Below are 16,841 nucleotides of genomic sequence, written 5' to 3' on the forward strand. Positions count from 1 at the left end.
TAAGTGGATCCCTAACTAGGAACAAGTATCTCCTGCAGTATGTTATTGGGCTCTGTACCCAGGCCTTCCTTAGCCATCTATATATTGGTGAATGAGATGATAACATGGATACCAATGAACTCTGCAAGAGGAAAATCCAGCAAATAATAGAAACAGTACATCTATACACTTTAATAGAAGGAAAAATTGACTAATTTTAACATAGTATATATTTTTTATGAACCAGTGTGCCGTTTTATACTTAAATCCACATAATCAATGACATGCATGTAAATTTCATGCATTCATCAAACATTTATTGGGCAGCTAGCGTATGCCAAGAGCTGTGTCTCATGCTGCACGACGTCTTGGCACTCCCAGCATGGGATACCACACTTGGTATATAGTATTTTTTTATATAAATTTATTTATTTATTTGCTTTTATTTTTGGCTGTGTTGGGTCTTCATTGCTGTGCGCGGGCTTTCTCTAGTTGCGGCGAGCGTGGGCTACTCTTAGTTGCAGTGTGCGGGCTTCTCAATGCAGTGGCTTCTCTTGTGGAGCACAGGCTGTAGGCGTGCAGGCTCGGCAGTTGTGGCTTGCGGGCTCTAGAGAACAGGCTCAATAGTTGTGGCACACAGGCTTAGTTGCTCCGTGGCATGTGGGAGCTTCCAGGGCCAGGGGTTGAACCCGTGTCCCCTGCAATGGATTCTTAACCACTGCTCCACCAGGGAAGTCCTTGGCATATATTATTGTCCTTCAGGAAGCTCACAGTTTTATGTTGGAAGCTAAGTAATGAACAAACAATAATAATGCAGAAAATAGTAAGAGCCATTAATAATAGCATGCTCATAGTACTAGGGAAATAAAAAGCAAGGGTATTCTGACTCTGATTAGCTGAGGCAGAGAATGCTTCGTATAAAACATGCTATTTGAGCTCTGTTAAATAAAAGTTTGCCAATGGATAAGGATAGGAGGAGGATAGAGGAGTCTGGCAAGGATAACTTTCCAGACAGAGATGACAGCACCTACCAAGATGTGGAAGCATGCTGCGTTTAGGAGAACTGTGAGTAGTTCCAAATAAGTTCAAGGGAGTAGAGAAAGTTTAATCTGGAAAGGGCAGAAAACAATCAAGCAGTGGAAGGATTTTTCTATATCCTATTAAAAAGTATTCACTTTGTTTAAGTGGAGAGAGGAGTAGAAGAGAACTAAATTTTAATTAATTCTTATTTTATGGCAGACATTCAACTAGATGCTTTTCATCCATTTAACTCAATCTACTATAGCCCTTATTGATGGGAGACTGTTATTTTTCCCATTTTGCATATAGGAAAACTGAAGCTCAACAAGATTAAATAACTTGCTAAGGTTTAGGTTTTTTGTTTGAAAGATTTCTGTAGATAATATTGGGAGAAGATGTATCTGTATGGAAAGGGGAGAGAAGAAAATTATGAACTTGGTTTTGGACATGCTGTTAAGATTATCCAAGCATTTCCAGCTAACCACTAGTTGTCTTATGTGAGATATGTTGACATACATGATTGTGGTTGCTGTTGTTTTTGTCTGGTCAAACCTCTTCTCCCTCTCCTAGTAACATCCTAAAGCTAAAATTTTAGCTTATTGGGTAAGAACACAATGAATTGAAATAATCAGAAGATCACATTCTCACCCCCCAAAATTGGTTCAAAAATAGACATTGATCCAGACAGACCCAGTTAGTGTTCTTCCCCACTGATTTTTTTTTGCTATAGCTAATAGGTAAGAGTGCCCTTTCCCTACTTTAACTTTGAAGCAATAAAGTCACTATCACAAAACTTCCTGTAGCCCTCTCCGCTACATGGAAAAAGTCAGAAAATGAAGATAACTAGTATAGAGGTCCCATTGTAAACCCAGAAGTCCCCAGAGTTGACTTGATTCTAGTAGCTATTCCTTTGAGTCTTTGATGTGCTCCACTTTCTTTCTAAAAAATTCTCTTAGCTGTTCCAGTCACTTTATGCTCTGCTTCTGTGCTTGCAATCAAGTATTCTAACTAAACCCTAAACTCTAGAGTTCTTTCCATTCTTCCAAGTGGAGGTTGGCTAGATGATTTCCAAAGACATGTTGGCTAGTTGCCTTCAGCTGACTTTGCTCTTAATTTCATTGTTTCCAAAATCCAAACCCACCCTCATTGGAAATAGTTTGACACTAACCAGCTATCCCAGGAAAGAGGAGATTGTTATTTTAATACAAAACACTGACAGTGTAACTGGAATAATTATAGTGTCCTAGTTGACTACATCCAAAGGGGTAGCATTCATTTTATATTCTGGTAGACTGGTTATGTTGTTGATTGAATTCTATATAAAATTTTTAGACTGTGGAACAACACATTAGTTGCATTGTATATTTTATTCTCTTTCACTCCTCTCTCCTCTGTGTGTGTGTATGTATGTGTATTTATATGTATATATGTGTATACATAATTTTTATATTTTTTTCTTACATTAGGTTTCCACTGTTTCACTTTAAGTTTGTAAATATTTAAACTTTAAGCCTTCTAGAAGTCACTCAACTAAAATTAACTAGCCCTACTTAAATCTTTTCAATTTCTTACAAAACCAATTAACTCTAGATTGAAAATACTTTTCTGATTTCTTATCTTTGGTTACTGAAAAGTTTTTATTCTATTGTGTATATTGAACTTTGGAACAGAATTTGTTTTAATTGTTCTATAGTTTAACATTGTCAGTTTATCACTCATAATTTGATAAAAATGGCCTTTCAGTTTTCACACTTCTAAAATTTCCCTCAATATGCTTTAACTTCATTATAAGACTTTTGTCATCTATTGCGTGACCACCTATCTTAGTTTCTAACTATATTCAACTCATTCTAACTATCCTTGTTAACACTTTTTTCTTTGCCTTCCAGGGATACTGCCATAATGTGGGTGGAGTGCGTTTTGCTTACTGTGCGTCTCAGACTTTCTTATTTCTTATTTCTTTCTTTGAATTGTATATAACTTTCATTTGAAAAACACAAGGCACTATACATAAAATACCTTTTTCTCACTATAAGCATTAAAGCACTTCCATAGCACAAACAAAAAATTGTTGGGTGGGATTTTGTTAAAAGTAATCAAGAGTGAGAATCAGTAAATGCACAAGAGGCTAACAGTAAAGTGGAAAAAAAAAATGAAAGAGGAATAATAGTATACTTAGAGGTATATTCTTTAGCCTAGACCTCTGCTTTTTGAAGTAAAAAATAATTCAGAGGTTCCCTACAACCTGCCCAATAAAGTCAAACTTTTAAGCAAGATATTGAATCACTGACATGGGCTTTCTTTCTGATTCAATCTCCCACTAAACCCAACTTCATTCAGAACCCCTAAACATGCTTTATGCTTTTTCACCTGTTTACCTTCGTTAAGGGTGTTTCCTTCCCCAGAAAAATTTCCCTCTGCCAGACTGTCAGAGTTTTACTTCAGAAATATCTACAAGTTTATTTTTATAGTAATTTGGTACTTTGTCTATATCCAAACATGCTTTTTTGTAGATTAGAAAACTGAGATTGCAATGGAAAGCAAGCAACAGAAGTGAAATTTGAACATTAATAACACTTGGTGAATTTCTTACTTCATTAGACACATTCTGCTTTGTAGTAGAAATTGGTATACAAGCCTTATATCATAGGGGCTATTCATTATCTTTCTTTTTTTCCAATGAGATTTAAAGTCACTTACAAAAATAAATGACTTATTTTAAATTTTGTTTGGAGCTCTTTTATTTTTTTCTCTAAATAGGTGAGAGCACTTCAGGGGATGAGAGTAATAAAGGCACAAGTCTTCTCCCTCCTTTTCCATTGCAATGATCGGAGTATTAACATGGGAGAAAATCTATGACGAGGATTGGAAACTAGGGAAGGATGGTCATGTATATCACCCAGATAATCCAGAGAAATTCTTTCAGATCTAATACACCTGGGTCCAGTTACAATGTGATTAGCAAGAACACTTGAAATCTCTCCTTTCTAACATTTACCTGATTCATCAGGCAAACAGGAAAGGCTGCCTTGGGAAAAAGAAAATAAAATCTATTGATTCGGAGGAGCGAGTTTGGGAACAACCGTGGGCATGACTGTTCCATCTGGATTCTTCTTTGCTTCTTTAAATAAAGTGCTTAGGAAACTGGCACTGAAGCATACCTGAGTTCACTTAGCAGCTATCTGATCATAAAAATAGCAAAGAGATATGCACTAGCATTCCTCTAGCTTGTTGTAATGTATAAAGGTAGGGATAGAAGTGAGAGCGGGCAGTGAGGCAGAAGGAGACCACACTATTTAGGGAATTTTTTTTTTTTTTTTTTGCTGCTGTGTATCAGTAGCTGTCAAAGGCTGCTTTGTTCAGTACCTATACATTAATTGCCCAAAGGCAGAAGCACAGAGTGTGATGAGCAGCAAAAACAAAAAGGATCCTGTGAAAAACCACTCAGTGAGCCTGTTTTGGAAGCCCAGGCCTAATGTAAATATGGGTGGAAATATAGATATGCAGCTGACTCATCATCATCGTCAGGGAGACAAAACAGAAGAAACACAATGAAGAGCCCTGCTGGTATTGCCCACATTCACACCGCTTGACGATTGTAGGTTGGCTTCTGTGTGGGGGACAGTCATGTCAATTTGCATCATACAGATTCATGGGTCACATCAGGTGAAAATATTTGCGGTGACCTATGCTGACCATGAGGCAAATAAAGGAGACTGCTCCCACTTTATCTGTATGCAAACATCAAGACTGTACATAGTTTTCCTCTAATGAAAGTGAGTAAACAGAAACAATAAACAACTTGGTGTCTGTGGGAAAATCTGTAAAATAAATGAAGGTAAATATAACACTCAGGTTACAGTGGGAAAATATTTTCTAAAAATAGTACAGAAAAGAGAAGACAGTTTGATATTAAAAACTCTGCTGTGTGTAAAAAAAATAACAATAAAACAGAGACGTGAAATAAAAAAGTTGAGAAGATAAAGAAATAGAGTTGAAGCGGAATGTTTAGCTGCTTCTCCTTAGGCCACCCATTCCTTGTAGCTACCACACTTTTCATTTCGCTATCTCCATCTCTCTGTACTCTCATCTCCACTAAGTCATTTGCTTTCAGGGAGGCTAATTCTATCCTTGCATTTAGGCAAGCAGCAGATGCTTTCGGCCTTGCTGACCAAAGCAGTCTTAGGCCCAGGTTGTAGATATTGGTTTAGGTGTGTTCCAGGCTGGCTTCAAAAGGGACAACCTGTGCAGTTATGCAGGTCCCTGCGTTCAGAAGGACCTTGCACTTGGTTTAATGCTCTGTTGTTGCTGTCTTGAAATTCTTCATAATTTCATATTTGAACTTGTGTTTTGTAGGTGAAGTCCAATAGACAGCGACGCACGTATGTGAGCAGAGGAGGTATGTACTTGAGTCTGCTGTTAGTCGTACACAGTATTTGCTACATGCGGCGATGAGTGCCCGAGCTGAGCACAGAACACCATTGGCCCCAGGACAGGTGGGAGTTCAGTAGTACGAGGTGTTTCACATCTATGACTGAGTGAGAACACTGACAGCCCCGGGAGGCCACCCTTTCCATTTGAATCATTTAAACCAGACTTTGCTTCAAACAGAAAGAAGGCAGTGGAATTCTAAGAAACATGAATAATTAAGGAACCCTATGATATCCTTTCTTATTCATGTAACTTCTGTGTATTCGTCAACTGCTTACATTGAAAATGATGACATAGAGAAAAAGGGAAAGATAAAACGTTTTCAGTCCTTTCCTTTGCTTCTTCATGATTAAACTGAAGGTAGTGTTGGTGGAGTGTATGGATATCAAGGAGTAAAATAAAACAGATGAGTTGGTTTTGTGCAGAATTTGACAGTAATGGTAAGAATGAAATACACATGCAAGTACCAGCTACGTATTGTACAATTTTGGTGATTCTGCATGTGATTTAAATGTTTTTCTGTTTGCACTGAAAACTGGCATTGCACAATGCAAAGATGAAAGGTAAAAATGCTTGCTAATAATTAAAAATTTTTATTCTTATTTACTTAGAATATCATTAAATAGCAAATATAAAACACCATGAAAAGCCAAGTAAGAGGAAAAATGAAAAGCTTTACAGTTTACCACATTTAATGCAGTTTTTTAAAACTGATTTCGAACTCCTTATTTTCATGTTGCACTAAGCTCCACAAATTATTACATAGCTAGCATTGGGTGGGGGAATGTGTGATCCACTTTGGGCCAATAAGATTGTCCGTGATGCTTCCTGAGAGCCACCAGGAAAAAATGTTTCTTTGCCTTCTGAGTGTTTCTAGAAGAGACCCAACTTCTCTCTCCCTGGATATGTAGCTGGACATGTAGCTGCAGAAGTATTGGGAAGTATTGAGACTTTAATTAGGATTGACCTTTGGATAAGTGACACTATGGGAGGGCAGGAAAGAAACAAAGCTCTTGATGACATTGTTGAGTCTCTGTAACACCAAGTGAACCTGGTGAATGAAGGAATAAATGCAGTCAACACGTCTTTTTTAAAAGCAGTTTGAGTAGGATTTTTTTTTTAATCACCTGTTAACTGTTACTTAACTTATACAAGACAGATGAAAAGAGAGCTAGATATAAGTCAGAGATCATTTTAAGGTGAAACTAAAAAAATTTGAAAATATTTGCAGAAGGTAAAATGGTATAGCAAAATCAGAAGCTGCATTAAAACAGTAAAAAGGAAAGTCAATAACATGAACAAACTTGAAGTGCTATCTCTGGATGCAGAGAAAAAATGGCACAAATTTAAAACAATGAGAGGGAGGAAGCTAGATATAGAGGATAGAGAACATATTCACGTTCCCACATGTATATGATGCTTTTTCTTAAAATGAGACCAAAACACATAGACTCTAACAATAATCTGAAATATTCTCAACGTAAGAAAGATCCAAAGAATTCCAAAAGAATTAACCAAATCGTAGTTGGAATTAATAAAATAGATTAGCATTTGAAATAACCTGGTGATATTTTATATCTCAAGAATAAAGAAAGAATTATACAATCATCAAAGCAGAGAAGAACAGATTATCTTCAAAGGAAGTAAAATCCAGCTAGACTCAGATTTTCCTCTTTAATAATAAATGTCAGAAAACAGTGGAGCAGTATATAAATAGTATTGAGGAATAGGGTCATGGTCCAAGATTCCTAAACCCAGGCAAGTTGTGATTAATACTCCAAGTCAACATAAACATATACTACTAAATACAGGACTCAGAAAGCTTGATATCTGTAGATTTTATAAAAAGCATTTTTAATGTAATTAAGCCAAGCTAACGATGGATCAGTTACCAGTGTCCCCAGGTCCCCTAAGCTTTAAGATTACCCTTCCTTTAAAAGCTCGAGTAAGTATTTTGGAGATCATTCCAAGGAGCTTGGAAGAAAGATAATGTTTTCTCAAATATTTCTTAGGATCCAAAGAGCCTGTTTTATTACATTTCTCCCTTTGAACTGTAGCTCTTGCCATCTCTTTACCGAATCTATGTGCTATCCAAGATTTTTTCAGTCTGATTTATTTTGAAATATGGATATAATTATTTTCTTTATTTCCCGAGCTTGTGCCAACACAAGACTATTACTTAAATATAGTAATTAATAAAATTTACTAAGGACTTGAAGGTTAACGGAATGACAACACAAAAAGGAAAACCTACAATCCATGTTGATATCTCTTCCTAAATTCCATTGCCTAATTCCACCACAGGATCTGTGTCCCAGATCTGCCTCTATGTTCTGGAAATCTTCTAACCACATATATTGGCCTAAAATCTATTCTCACTCTGCAAGTTGCAAGTCTCAGCCCCTCTCTCACTTTCTGTTTCAATCCAGGAAATCAAAATATCAGTTAACAGTAATTTCAATACCTGAGGGAAATCTACTCTTTTGCACTTGTCATTCATCCATTCAATCATAAAGCAGTTTATATTTTGATTGTTCAATGCCCTTCAAAAATAGTACTTTATCCCCCTCTGCCTTCTTTTGGCCTAGCTAATGACTCAATTATTTTTTCCCAGACAGTAAAAGAGTCCTTGCCAAGTAGGTATATTTGGATCCAGACATTTAAAAATAATACACAAATGCACACATGCAGGCAAGCATATATGCACACACGCACACACACTGGCAGGTTTCTAGTTAGCCTTTCTTTACTGAGCTCAAAGTTACCAGTAGAATTCTTTGTCATGGCTCATGTTCAAAGCACCTCTGCATTTACAGTCTTCCAAGGGAATACATAAGTTTAAAAGAAAATTTCCCAAATCTGTTTAGAATCCTACTCTGCTTTGGCAGTATGATCCAAAGAAGATATTTCCTCCCCTCCCTAATTAACGATAGGAAAAAAGTCTCTTTTTTCTCATCTACTATAAAGAATTCAAGAACATTTAAGGTATTTCAACTATTTTTGTCACTGTAAATAATGCTGGGAAAAAGAAATTATTTTATTCTTGGCATTGATAATTACAGAACACAGCTTTAAGTCTGTAGTTGTAGAACTGCTAGGAAAAGGGATGTATACTTTTCACTAGAGAAAAACAAAGGAAGCATAATCTTTATTAGCAAATAAAGAAAAATCCAGAAACCATTATAAACAAAAAGCACAAGATAAGATAAGAATACCAATCATATCAGCTATAACAATTAAAACACAAAGACTTTTAGGGTTCGTATATATGGTAAGAATTAAAATCCAACTCTGGTCTGTCTACTTTTTTTATATCAATATTTGGTAATAGTGGAAAAAAACTTGAGAAAAATAAATTGTATTAATAGGGGAATGATGACCTAAACTGCAGTGCATCCACATTATGAAATATAAAGCAGTCAAAAGATGAAGTGGGAGAGTGGCGTGGACATATATACACTACCAAATGTAAAATAGATAACTGGTGGGAAGCAGCTGCATAGCACAGGGAGATCAGCTCGGTGCTTTGTGACCACCTAGAGGGGTGGGATAGGGAGAGTGGGAGGGAGGCTCAAAAGGGAGGAGATATGGGGATATATGTATATGTATAGCTGACTCACTTTGTTATAAAGCAGAAACTAACACACCATTGTAAAGCAATTATACTCCAATAAATATGAGAAAGAAAGGAAGGAAGGAAGGAAGGAAGGAGGGAGGGAGGAAGGAAAGGAAGGAAGGAAGGAAGGAAGGCAGGAAGGAAGTTAGGAAGGAAAGAAAGAAAGAATTTGGTCACGTTACATATGCTACGCATGCAAAATGGAATGCTCTTCAAGATATAGTAAGTTAAAAAATCAAATTATAAATTAATATCCGAGGTGTAATCTCATTTATTTAAAACAAAACAAAACAGTAACTTTCATATGTACAAAAATATATGTAGGTAAAGGCATAGACAGAGTTCTTAGATGATGCATCCCATTTGAATGACAGGGGTTATCTCAGGGACTAGAACTACATGGGATTCAAGGAGGCTTTCATTGGCTGTGTATTGTTTTTATTTTTCACACTGAACGTATTTACATTTTAAACTTACAAATACATTTAAAAATTTTTAAATCAGAGCAACAATGCCTATTATAGCTTGAATTAGACGACTCATTTAAAAATGTTATCTCCCTTCCAAATTAATTTATAAATTAATGTAATTCCAATGAAAAAGTTTTCTTTGTATGTTTTACATTTAGATTGTTTCTACTTTTTCACAGTTAAAAACATCTTAAATTATTCTCCATGACTCTTGACTCTGGAGAGAGGACTTAGTGATGAATTTTCTATCATAGCTCGATCTTCTGGATAACTTGCTGCAGCTCCTATATCAGGAGATAAGCACATGGAAAGAATTTTTAAATAGGTTAGGGAGTATACTTTATACTCTATTGGATAGCCAGTGGAGAATCAGAACATGAAACTGGTGAAATAGAACTTTCAGAAGTTTAATTTGATAACTGGTGCATATTGAACTGGAGGAGAAAAAGAATTGAGGCAGAAAAAAACAACCAACTTAGAATTTGAGCATTGTTAAATATTGCAAAGATCATATAGTTCAAGATTTTTCATTTAGGGTTGAAGAAACTGAAGTCAAGAAAAGTCACAGACCTTGTGTGATGCAGCTTCAGTAGAATTCAGGTCTCTTCAAATCTAGTGCTTTATCTGAAGCTCTGTTCTACTGTTAAAAGTCTAGTGTATCAGGCTAAGCATAAGGTGATAAGACTCTAGAAGATGATGGCCATAGGAATGAAGAAAATAAACCTAAGTGTGAGAGTAGAGAATGACAGCAGCATTGGGGGAAGTATTATTTATATAACAGTCATGGAATGCCTCCCTTAGGTGATGTACTTGAACAGAATCATGATGTCAGTGAGGGGGAGTCATGTGAAATCCGGAGGAGGAAAGTTCCAAGAAAGATGTACAGCCAGTACAAATCCCTGAGACAGAAATGAGCAAGAGGGCCATAATACTGTTAGCTGACAAGCAAAGGTAGAGTGGTACAAGGCGATATCCTTAGGCAAAGGTCCGATTGTAGGGGATCTTGTAGAGCCTTGTAGGCCATATGAAAGAGTTTGGAGTTCCTTGGATATGTAATGGAAAGTTGGAAGGCTTTGACCAGGATACTGAGATGCAAATGTACTTTTAAAAAATCACTCTGAATATCTGTAGAGAATTCACTATGGAGAAGCCAGATGGGAAGGAAGACTAACCCAGACAAGAAAAGATCAGATCAGAGTGATAATGGCACAGCTGGCAAGAAGTGATTCTAGATATATTTTCATTTAGCACAGCTGAGTGACTGGCAGTGTCATTTACTGACATGAGCATGGTATGGGGATGAGTGGGGAAGAAAAAAATTCTATATGGTTAATGAAAATTTTGAGATGACTATCAGTTCACAATCTCTGATCTGAAACTCTTGAGATCACATGTCTATAGGAACCTAATTTTTTCAGAATTAAGGAAGGTAATATTGTTCATATAATTCATATCACATAACATCCCTAACAGAGTCTGGGACAGTATCTCTTAATCCTTTTATCAAGCACATTAAAATCTCTGCAGTAGAAGTATTCATTCTTTTTAAATTTTTTTTTAGACTTTTATCAATTTAACCTGAATTAACAAGGTTTTACTATATCAGTGATGTATATTACAAGATTAATGTCTACCAATGTTATGCTAATGATCTCTCTATACAGCATCATTTTTGGCATGGTTGTTGTGGTATATCTTGTACATTTGATTGTTAGCTGTTGATAGAATTGACATAGCAATAAATCTGATTCAGTTCTTAAATTTTAAAAAATGCCAGATATGATACTGTGTCATAATCCCATTATACTTTTTTTGTTGTTTTGTTTTTTGATTTTTTACATCTTTATTGGAATATAATTGCTTTACAGTGGTGTGTTAGCTTCTGCTTTATAACAAAGTGAATCAGTTATACGTATACATATGTTCCCATATCTCTTCCCTCTGGCGTCTCCCTCCCTCCCACCCACCCTATCCTACCCCTCTAGGTGGTCACAAAGCACGGAGCTGATCGCCCTGTGCTGCTATGAGGCTGCTTCCCACTAGCTATCTGCCTTACATTTGGTAGTGTGTATATGTCCATGCCTCTCTCTCACTTTGTCTCAGCTTACCCTTCCCCCTCCCCATATCCTCAAGTCCATTCTCTAGTAGGTCTGTGTCTTTATTCCTGTCTTACTCCTAGGTTCTTCATGACATTTTTTTTTCTTAGATTCCATATATATGTATTAGCATACAGTATTTGTCTTTCTCTTTCTTACTTACTTCACTCTGTATGACAGACTCTAGGTCCATCCACCTCATTACAAATAGCTCAATTTCGTTTCTTTTTATGGCTGAGTAATATTCCATTGTATATATGTGCCACATCTTCTTTATCCATTCATCCGACGTCTTTTTAAATTTTTTTTATTGAAGTATACTTGATTTACAATGTCAGGTGTGCAGCCAAGTGATTCAGTTATATACTTTATATATATATATATATATATATATATATACACACACATTTATTCTTTTTCAGATTCTTTTCCCTTATAGGTTATTATAAAATATTGAGTATAATTCCCTGTGCTGTACAGTAGGTCTTTGTTGGCTATCTATTTTATATATAGTAGCATGTATATGTTAATCACAACCTCCTAATTTATCCCTCCCCCACCCCTTTCACCTTTGGTAACTGTAAGTTTATTTTCTGTGTCTGTGGGTCTATTTCTGTTTTGTAAATAAGTTCATTTGTATCTTTTTTTTCATATTCCATATATAAGCAATATCATATGATATTTGTCTTTCTCTGTCTGGCTTACTTGACTTAGTATGATAATCTCTAGGTCCATCCATGTTGCTGCAAATGACATTACTTCATTCTTTTTTATGGCTGAGTAATATTCCGTTGTAAATAATGTGCCACATCTTCTTTATCCATTCCTCTGTCGATGGACACTTAGGTTGCTTCCATGTCTTAGCTATCATAAATAGTGTTGCAATGTACATTGGGGTGCATGTATCTTTTCAAATTATGGTTTTCTCTGGATACATGACCAGGAGTAGGATTGCAGGATCATATGGTAGTTCTGTTTTTAGTTTTTTAAGGAACCTCATACTGTTCTGCGTAGTGGCTGTACCAATTTACATTCCCACCAACGGTGTAGGAGGGTTCCTTTTTCTCCACACCCTCTCCAGCATTTATTGTTTGCAGACTTTTTGATGATGGCCATTCTGACCAGAGTGAGGTGATACCTCACTGTAGTTTTGATTTGCATTTCTCTAATAATTAGAGATGTTGAGCATCTTTTCATGTGCCTGTTAGCCACCTGTGTGTCTTCTTTGGAGAAATGTCCATTTAAGTCTTCTGCCCATTTTTTGATTGGCTTGTTTAAGAAATAGTCATTCTTAAATGGGATAAATTGAGATAATAAATAGCTCAAATCAGTTCAAGTCAAATTCTGCCTATAAGGGAGTCTAGGGCAATGCTTTTTGGATTTTGGAATAGCGCATAAGAGGTTGTAGATTCATATTAAATCTATAAGGCTTTTGGGGGGATAGGTAAGTGATATGTGTGGAGTGCCTCCCAACTTTGTAAAAACATGGTAAACTAAAGGGAAAATCATTGTTTTATTGATTCCTTTATACCTTGGGTCAGTGGGGATTGATAACTAGACGTGCTATAACCCAGTAAAGTCACACTGGTTAAAAACTTTGATAAAGAGAAACTGCATGATTTTCATCCCACATTACTTGAAGACTGTTGGTGCCATTTCCTGAAATAATGAAGGCAAGGTTGAAATAATGAAGACAACAAAGGTAATGGAAGCTATGGTGTCTTTTAGCAGTTTTCGTCTAAACAGGGCCAAATAATAAATACTTTAGGTTTTGCAGTCCATTGTATGTAGTGCCAAAGCAGCCATGGATAATAGCTAAAGGAATGAATGTGGCAGTGTTCCAATAAAGCTTTATTTACGGACTCTGAAATTCAAATTTCATATAATTTTCACATCCACAAAATAAAATAATAAATAATAATAATAATAAAAGTTTTTTCAAACTTTTAAAAATAACAGAACTCATTCTTAGCTCAAGGGACATTTTAAAACAGGTAGTGGGTCAAATTTAGCTGGTTGGCCATAGTTTGCTGACTCTTGCACTAGAGTGACAAGTTAATAGCTTCATATAATTATAAAGAATGTCCACATCCAGAGGATTGGAGGTAGAGTCAGAATCAAAGAGGTAGTAATATTATGAGAGAATGGCTCTAAACAGGGAGAGATGACATGAAAGAGATGGAGTCCAGGGGAGAAATTCTTTGCACATGTATATTTGTTTTCCCTATGAAACAGTCACTCAGAGCATCACAATGTGGTCTCCATGGCACTATGCTTTTCTTGCTTCCTAGAAGTCTCAATCTCTGCTCAGAAAAACACTATCTCACGTACTTGAAGGATCTGCCAGCCCACCCTTTGTGATTTGTCGGCCAAGTATTGTAGTTGACTTTATATTTCCTTCCTTTCAGCAACCTCTTAGCTACAAAAATCAACTAGATATAGTCTTCTAAAACTATGAATCTTGGCTCTAAAAAGATGGAAAATATAATTTTCTTTTCCAGTGAGCCTAAACATAAAGCATCATATTTTAAAGTTTTTTAAAGTCAGAGATTGATGCAGAATTTTATTTTAATATTAATTTAAATGTTTCTATCTAACCCCTCAATTCCCATATACTCTTCTTTCCCATATAATTTGGCCTTAAGGGAAACTAAGGAAGAAAAAAAAAAGAGTTCAAGAAAACAGATCTGCAATGGTGTCTCTAGCAGGTGGCAGAGAGGAGAATTAAAGAGACCAAAATTACCAGATCCTTCTCTTTTTTGTCCCCCACCCCCAACCCCTGATTCTTTCTCATGATAAAGTCTAGCACATTAAAATAAAGATGGGATGCTTTGACCTTTAAGTTTGATGGGACAATGAATTCCGTTTTTTCAAATTATCTGATAATAGCTAAGTTACTGGCTCTAGTGGTTTTTAAAAATTATTAAATCATTTTTTTAGAAAGACTGTAAAATTATTTAAATTTCTGTGTGTACTATGTGATATTTCTGGTTCTCTTTCACACTTAAAGCTCTCATTGAGAATAAAACAGTTTTTTGCATCAAACTGTAACATGATTTGGCATTTATATATCCTGTACAAGAGAGTGAAACACTACCTGCTTTAAATTATGATTTCTAGGAGGGTTTCTGGATGTAGTAAGCCTCAGATACCAAAAAGTGAAGTAAAAATTTTGAAATTGCCTTGCCAAGGGTAAGATTCATATGTCTATTTTTACTCAACACCAAATAAAGGTACCATTTCTAATCCAAGAACTTTGCCGTCTTCCATCATATTGACATTTTCCACATGCATTTCTTGTTTTACTTAATATATTTTTTCTAGTTTTTCTTAATATGATATGTGAGGATTTTTGTTGCTATTGATTTAAAAATTTTAAATTATGGTTATATTGTGGCTATCCTGCACATTGTCAGAGGTACGTTTACTATTTTCAAAGCTTTTTGTATTTGTTGGCTTTGATTAAATAAAACTTCAAGGGGGATAATTCAGAGAATTTTTTTAAATTGTAGAATGAAGTAGAGCTCTGAATGCAAAGTAGAACTTCCCAACACTGCAAGAGATTTCCATTGCCATCCATATGTAGCTGGACAAAGAATAGTTTTGGTCAGAAAGCTTATTTTTCCCATAGCTATAACATGAGGAAGGATAGTATGATTTTTCTAAGTACTGTTTATTTAATTACTTGGAGGCATTTTGTACATTAAAATTGAACTCCAAATTAAAGTAATTCATCCCATTGTATATTTAACCATATGAGGTCAAATTATTTCTTTCATAATTATTTTGCATTTAGGTTATTGCTTTCTAAGATCACTTACTTGGTTTCAAAAGAAAAACATGGTTATAGGCTCATGATTACTATGAAAACAAGATTTTTAAATATTTGATTTCACAAGTTCATGAGAAGGCAAATAGGTTTTCTTTCTCATTTTGTTCTGGTTTTTTGTTTGTTTCATTTAAATTTTCCCAAATTATGCCAAAAATATTTTCTGATATAATAAATATCACTTCTGATATTTCAGCAATATCTGTGGGCAATCTTTACTTTGCCCTTCACTTTTTTTTTCATGAAACATAAGCAAGAGGAATTCCCATTTTATGTGTAACGTACACTTTACCCAGGGAAAAACTCAACTAGAGGATGCTACTAAAGCCAATAGCTTTGAAAGTTTAGGAGAAAATGATTAGAAACTGATATGAGCAAAACTAACAATATCAGGATAATAAATTAGGGTAAAATAACCAGAGTTATCCATGCTTATTCTGCAGAACATAATCTCCTAACATTTGCAAAAACACCCAAGTTCTATTCTTGGATTAAGTAACATGTCTAAATTTTACCACTTGTTTAGAATGGTCCCTTGGTTATATCAGTTTCCCAGTGTGATTAGATTAAAGAACAACTCAGTCTCCATCACAGCTCTATTATTCCTACATATCCCACAATCCTAAAAGGAAACATAAAGGTAAAGGTTACAAAAGTGCTTTCTCTGCCACACCATGAAATCTGTCCTACTTGCAAATAAAAAGGCTCCTGTAGAACCCTTTCTTGCCATCAAGAATCCAAATTAGCAACAGCTTGCAATGATAATCAGTTCATTTCAGTGTACTCAAAATGGGCTCATTATTATTAATTTTTGCCAACTCCCAAGCAATTCATGAACCATTTTTAGATTTTCAAAAAGCAGTTCATGAATCAGACAAAAAAATTTAAAAGGAACCCATCCCACAATGAGATGATGACTCAGAGTCCTTTGCTGTAGCTGTGTCAACTGCCGAGCATCTGAAATCTGATGAGGATGGGGTTGATGGAGAAAAGGCCATGATGAGCATGAAACAATGTGTTGAATTTACATGTTAAAACTTCTTGTTGGTTTTGGCAATTTTTGCTGAGGATTATTGAGAAATCTATAACATCTGGATGTGGGGGAGAAGTTCCACTAAAATGATGAAGTTTATATTGGTCGACAAGACTATAAATGGAAAAGAAAGTAGTTTCTTAACACAGCTGTTTCCAATTTTGTTAACATTTTAGGCCAAATTCATTTGAAAAAAAAAGAAATAACATAAAACTCTAATGTTCAAGATATACTTTACAAGTCTGACTTAATGTACACATACTGAAGACATTCTTGACTCAAACTAGTATATCCAGAGGATGGACAGATAGCCACTGGCCTAAGTCTAGTCCCTAATCTGTCTTTAAAATAGATGCTAGCATAAGCC

The sequence above is a fragment of the Orcinus orca genome, chromosome 2, assembly GCF_937001465.1.
Source record: "Orcinus orca chromosome 2, mOrcOrc1.1, whole genome shotgun sequence".
Lineage (NCBI taxonomy): Eukaryota > Metazoa > Chordata > Mammalia > Artiodactyla > Delphinidae > Orcinus > Orcinus orca.